Genomic DNA, 6,913 nt, shown 5'->3' with positions numbered 1-6,913 from the left:
GAATCTTTAAGTACAAGTATCGAAGATTTATCCTGCAGAATCCGAGAATAACAGCATTCACAAATCAACGCTATATCCTCCTCTCCAAGCTGCTCTCAGAGACCGGGTTACAAAGCGTATTTTTGCGAAGTCTCCTTCTCTAATATCTACAACATTAATGAATAGGCACTGTCTGGATGGCTGCATTGTCTTCAACTACTAGTCACCCTAGACAGTGTAGAATGGAACAAAAGAAGATGTATGCCGAGTCTACAGAAACAAAATATTTAGAAGAAGCTTCTTGTGAGCATCTCTAGTGCACTTTGTTCTGTCTCCTGGGTTTGTTTTAGACGTGTGTATCCATGGTCCACCTTAATTAAAAAGAAAAAGTGTTCTACAGTGCCAGACTATTTAATATAAAACACTGAGCCAGTGATTGATTGGGTTTCGTGATGATCCAGCGGTCCTGCTGCGTTTTTTGGGCCAAGATGGCTCCACATTCCCTATTGTGCTCTGTTTGGAGGTGTACCCCTGTGTATGGCTGCGCATGCAGGAGGGACAGTTTGGTGAAAAGGCCGATACATTTAAAGGAAATCTTTTAGAAGTTTTGAATTATTGACAGTCTCGCCTTGAGCAAAATTGTTGCCTCCGGAAATATAAAATATGAGGTTGGCTTATCAATAAAATATCGTGGCAGAAAGGGAAAAACAGGAGCACAAGCACCTCCACACACACACACACACACACACACACACACACACACCACACACACACACACACACTCCTCAACTGTAAGCTTCAGGAAAGAAAAACAAACACGAGTCCAAAGCCAGCAGGTGTGAGATTTGGATCGTGGATGAAGAGTGAGGACCAGGTAGGTGGCTGCTGGTAGCTCAGTATTCCACCCGTCACCCCGGCTGGCCGACAGTTTAGTCTAATAGATTTCCTCTCCTTTACCACTGGTTCATCTAAACTGTTATCCTTGGGCTCCAGAAAGATAGAGTAAGCAATCATTTTCTGTGGAGTCAGAACAAATCGCAGGTATTTCTTCTCCACATGCGTTCTATCCATTTCCTGCCCTTTCTTTCACAGTGGGCATGTTCTTTGCCCCCGGTGAATAATGACAACAAAGGGGACTGAGGAACTGTGTGGAAGGGTCTGAAAAAGATTTGGTGCTAACCGAATAGTGATTAGCCAGATCCAAAGAGCGTACTCCTTTTTAAAAAAAACACCTCAGGGGTGGGGTTTAAAGTCCCTTAAAGACCATTTTTTGACACAGATGGTGTCCTCCGTTAGATCATCACCGCTCCGTCTTGCGTGCGCCCAGCAGTGTCATTCATGGCAGAGCACATTCAGCCGTTCATTCATCTCACTATGTCGCCCCCGTTGTCTGAGATGGACACCGCTTCGCCCCCTCCCTGTGGTGCGTTTTCCACAACGGCCTCCAATGGGAGAGTGGACAAAAGAGAGGGAGCAAGAACTAAGAAATATACCGGCGACAGACAGACAGACTGACTCAAGCCCCCCCCCCCCCATCATTACCTTCAAATCCCTCTCCTCTCCCCCCAACCTGAGGTTTCTGTGCTCTGATGCTTCCTCAATCGCCCCACATTCAATTACTGGCTCACCTGACAGACGGCTGTAATTGATTGTGCCGAAAGAAATGTATTCGGTGCTCAAGATGCGCCAAGGCCCTTCACATCTTTTGGACACATGAATATGGAAATTCCTGTTAAATTTGATTTATCCCCGCTCCTTACGCAAATGTTTCTGAATTTAACCAGTTACACGCTAAAATGTTTTGCCTGGAAATGCTTTCTCTGGTTGAGACCAAGGTTATCTATGTAGCAACTGTATGTGGTTGTGGTTCATTCGGTACGTTTCACCTTTCTAGCTAAATACAATTGTATGACTAGTGTGAAAATGTGGACTGCCTGTTTTCAGCGGAGGTGATGTTCATCTGCAGTACGCAGTCTAGCAGAGGGTGGGCGGCGCTAAGTGAATGTTTGGCCCCGCCTGCAGGGAGGACTAGGGCCTTATCTTGATAGGATTGCTTGACAGGTACTGCATCACATTAAAGGCCTTACCAATCTTCCCTGTCACATGAACAGCAGGCGCCACACAGATAGAGCTCCCACACAAACTCTCTCTTTCTCACTCGCAAACACACACACACACACACACACACACATACTCATGCACACCTTTTTATTTATTTTTGGTCCATTTTGCTTTTTTGGGCTTTCGTATCCATGGGATGCACTTTCTTTTAAGTTTTGTACACGCATGAAGACACAGATGCCTTCACTCGTATGTTTTATGACAGACATGTAAAAGCATATATTTTAACCATCTGCACATGCTTCTATTTACAGCAGCACACACAGTCATCCTTATTCCGATCAGCCTTTCTCACTGTTTATACTGTTTATAGGAAAGGACCCTCCGCCTTTGGGACCCATTTCGACTTAAATAAGCCGGAATACTTATAGAACCTTGATTGCCAAACGACCATTAACGTCGAAATGAGGTGTCCAATAGTGATAGTGACATGTGATTTTGTTGAAGGTAAATTCCCTGGTCTGATGGGTCGAGTATTTGGCACACATATCAACAAACCCGAAGCAAGGTTTTCTATAGCTATTTCATAATATAGAATAGCTATGGTTTGAAAGGCAGGAGTGCTGCACGGCCCCGGTGCCGATCCCCAACCCACGGTTTGAGTGCCTCTGCCCGACGTGACTGAAGGTCTGAAACCGTCTGTGTGCGTGTGTCGGCAGGTGGAGTCCACCCAGAGCATGATCAGGATCCTGGGGCTCTCCGCTACGCTGCCCAACTACCTGGATGTGGCCTCCTTCCTCCACGTCAACCCCTTCATCGGCCTCTTCTTCTTCGACGGCCGCTTCAGACCGGTGCCCCTCGCCCAGTCCTTTGTCGGTGTAAAGTCTACCAACAAGGTGCGGCCGCCGCGGCTCACGCCTCGCAGGTTAATCGGCTGATGTGCAGTGGCTGGAAGCAAGGAGTTTTTATTAACAATGATGTGTTTTGTCTTTGTCTAGATTCAACAGCTCCATGACATGGAGGAAGTGTGTTACGACAAGGTCTTGGAGCAGATGAGAGGAGGCCATCAGGTAAGCAATACCTGCAAGACGTCATCAATGGAAAATGTTGTGAAAAATGTGAAAATATTATATTAGCATGGGAATCATATATTCATAGTGGAATACATTCTACAAATTGAAAAAGTGAAAAATATTAGCATGGGAATCACATATTCATAGTGGGAAAAAAACAGTAGTGGTACTTGGAAACTAATAATAACCATAATCCCCTGCATCGAAAACATTATTTAATTCACCACTATCCCCGTTCTGAGCTCTGAATCCCAAGTTTATTCAGCCAACCCCCTGGTTCGTTCCCCAGTGTCGAGCAGCCTACCTGTAGACCACCTCTACCTGTCCCTTAATGACATGTATCCGAATTCACTGTAACCGGCTTTGAAGGAAAACGTCTGATTAGCAACTAAATCAATACAAATAATAATGATTGAGATGCTGTTCAAATCATATGATCATGAGATTTAACATAAGATGTTTGCACACCATATCTGTCCTCCTTTCTGTGTTTTTTGTGTCTGTCTTTTTAATGTGTCCTCTTGTATGTCTCTTGTCTATAAACTTCTGAATACATTCTACAAATTTAAAATGTGAAAAATATTAGCATAGGAATCATATATTCATAGTGGGATAAAAAACAGTAGTGGCAACTAATAATTACCATAATCCCCTGCATCGAAAACATTATTTAATTTACCACTACCCCCATTCTGAGCTTTATTCAGCCAACCTCGCAACACTTCCCTGCCAAGACATGCCTGCACACTGACATACATCATGTATATAATTAGTGGACATGGCATCTACTACAGACTTCCAACACCGACACTGAGGATCCTCCCAGCTCCCCACTTCACTGTTTACCCCGTATTCACTTCATCACTCTTCTTCATGCCACGTAGAATTGGCAAAATAAGGTATTTTTGCGTTTTTTAAAGCTGTAACAGTACAGTACAGAACCGTTCTATGAAGAGACGTTTGCATCCCTTGAAGATACTTTAGTCAACTTTATATTTATTCTTTTTGCATGACTACAACCGTCTACCATATCTTGGAAAAACATTCCTGCCAAATCCTTTGGGGTTGGAACACCTGCTTCCTAAACTCCTGAATCCAACGCCTTATCACGTCCAACACATCTCCTCCTCCTCCTCCTCATCTTCCTCTCCCCTCTTCTATCGTTCCTCCCCTCCACTTCCTGCATCCACTCCAGCAGCTCCCAGGTACCTATGGGAGACATCAGAGCTGTGGATTCCGCCGGTTCCCATTTAGCTCCCATCTGCTCAATGTGTTCCAGCTCCCCACTGAGCATGCTTATCTCGTCTGCACCATTTTGCTGCACGGATGTTGACACACTCTCTCACACACACACTCACACACACACACACACTCACACACACACACATTCACCCACACACACACACATAAACAGCGTTGTAGACATGCTATCTTTCCACTTTTCTCACAAATTCCTATATGTTAACTGGAAACACAGGCCTTTCTCTGGCTAGAAGAAGCTGTCCATGGCCATGTGTCATCCCAAGTCTACTCCCGTCTCAGAGAACCCTCCACCACCATCAGTCTTTTGTAAACTAAACGTGGATCTATTCTGGATTTATGGTTGTTTGGTTGTTAGGGCCTGAAAACCCATCTGGGAAGTATCTTCTCTGACTTTATATTAAATTGTCAACAGTAGATGTGACATATATGAATTTCATCTAGGAAGAGGTGATGGATACAATTTTCTTTATTACATTTTTTTTCTTTACTAGCTCCATATTCCCCCCTCCACCCCCTTTGTCCCCCCTGCTGGGGAAGCAGACCGGCAGACAGAACTTTAATAAGCTGAGAAGCCCGCCGGTAACCAGCGATGCTACTTTCACACTGCTGATAAAACACCTTCAGTAAATAACATTTTCCGCGGCGGTCTCTCTCCAGGTGCCATACGTGCGAGGCCTCGCTTCGGGCTCACAGCCACCCCTGGTTTGGCATAGCATGCCAAATCGGATGTCAACAAGGCTGAAAAATGAACCACAGCGGTAGTCGGTCATAGCCAGCCGGAGCAGGACAGAATTCAGCTCTTTTTTTTTTCCTTTCTTCTTAGCATGCAAAAGCAGTAAGATCCGATGGCCTTTTGTCAATCCATCCAGTCTTGAAAAGGCCACGGTATTTATGCAAACGAATGGTCATTCACTAAGCCTGGCAGCCAACCCTTTAGTTTCATAATCGTCAAGCTGTGACATGGTGTAGGTTTGGTGACAACGGTGGAATACCTTGTCTTAAGCCATGGTGGAATCTTAACTGGATGTGGGTGCTTAACTGGATTAGGATTAGTGCGGGAGAGGGCAGATGTGTAATTTATGTAAATGTCATTCATTCTCTTCATCATTATCATTGAAAAGATTCCATTCCGAGCCATGGTCTATCTGAGGCAGTTGTCCCTAACCTTTGACCTCAGGTGAACCACTAAAATGTCATCAAATCCAGTGCCAGCGCCCCTGTTCTGAACCACGGTCCAGATTGTATGGCGTCTGATTTGCATAGGGGTGTGGCTAATATATGTGCTGCTTTCATTGCTGGCACAGATGACGGTTCTACAACCTGAGCATGAGGATTAAGGAGGTTTCACTACAATAACTAGAAATGCATGTGGTTGATGTAACTAAAATGACACCATTACGGATGAGTGTAATAATCTTCCAGGGAAAAAATAGGACATTCTGCAGAGAAAATGCAACTAGAAGGACAAAAGGTTGGTGTATTTTATGAGCCTCTGGCAGCTAAAGATCATAATTCTCAGATTACATCCGTTTCTCTGTCGTCCTTTTCACAAGATGGTGTCCATTTCAAGATTTGTACAAATGGAAAGTACATATTTTGGAATAAGGATATATTTATGGACGACGGTAAAATATGTGCCTTATAGCCTTATACAAATATGTGGACAGGAAACAATTCCATTCTTCTATATTATCTACTGAGGTTGCCGTGCACAGCGTGCCTGCAGCTTAAAGCAAACTAAAAGGGAAAGTCCTGCTTCTCCTAAAGCTCCCTTCCTACTATAGCTGCATGCCAACTTTAAGGTAATACAAATTGCTATACCTCTGAGGCGCGCCAAAGCGGGAACAAAAATATACATGGCTTACTTTCCTTGGCATATTCCCGCACAGAGTCTCAAGCCTGACATCACGCGTTCCCATGGAAGGTTCACAGTATTGTCTTTCCTCATTTCCTCCCACATTTTGTGGTTTACAACACCACAAAACCCTGTTCCTGTTTTCTTTCCCGAAGCTCAGTTAACAGGTCATGTGTTACTGCGTCGTGTGTCTCAGGTGATGGTGTTTGTCCACGCCCGTAACGCCACAGTGAGGACGGGCATGGCACTGATCGAGATGGCGAAGAACCGCGGGGAGGCCTCCTTCTTCCAGCCGGACCACGGCGCCGACTATGGCCAGTGTGACAAACAGGTGGCGTACGCACACATGCACGCACGCACGCACGCATGCACGCACGCATGCATGCACGCACACTCACAAAACATCACCACCCTACTAATCTATCTAATGTGACATGTTTGCACGATGCTTTTACATTTCAGCATCGCCTTACTTGAATTTTTTTAAGCAGGCTCTGTGATGCAGCTATTGATGCCAAACAGAGCGCGAGTCCACAACAAAGACCAGCCCAGAACATTGTGTTACATGTCAGTGGAAGACTTGTTTTCACATCAAACAGCATTGTATACACATCTAGAATTACTCATCGCTAAGAAAGAACACAGAAAATAACTAGGCCTATGGATAATTTGGCCTCAAACA

The 6,913-nt window shown here is 44.7% G+C and overlaps 1 long non-coding RNA gene across 1 annotated transcript; it reads left to right on the top strand.

Moving 5' to 3' along the window:
- The first annotated feature begins 2,781 nt into the window (after nucleotides 1-2,781).
- Nucleotides 2,782-6,557, top strand: LOC311371064. Its single transcript, XR_014640976.1, has 3 exons — nucleotides 2,782-2,936; nucleotides 3,039-3,110; nucleotides 6,428-6,557. It is a non-coding gene; the product is annotated as an uncharacterized lncRNA (long non-coding RNA).
- Nucleotides 6,558-6,913: the final 356 nt, after the last annotated feature.

The sequence above is a fragment of the Micromesistius poutassou genome (assembly GCF_964030765.1).
Source record: "Micromesistius poutassou genome assembly, contig: SCAFFOLD_6468, whole genome shotgun sequence".
Classification (NCBI taxonomy): Eukaryota; Metazoa; Chordata; class Actinopteri; order Gadiformes; family Gadidae; genus Micromesistius; species Micromesistius poutassou.
The sequence above is the reverse complement of the archived record's forward strand: the minus strand, read 5'-3'. Positions and strand labels throughout refer to the sequence as shown.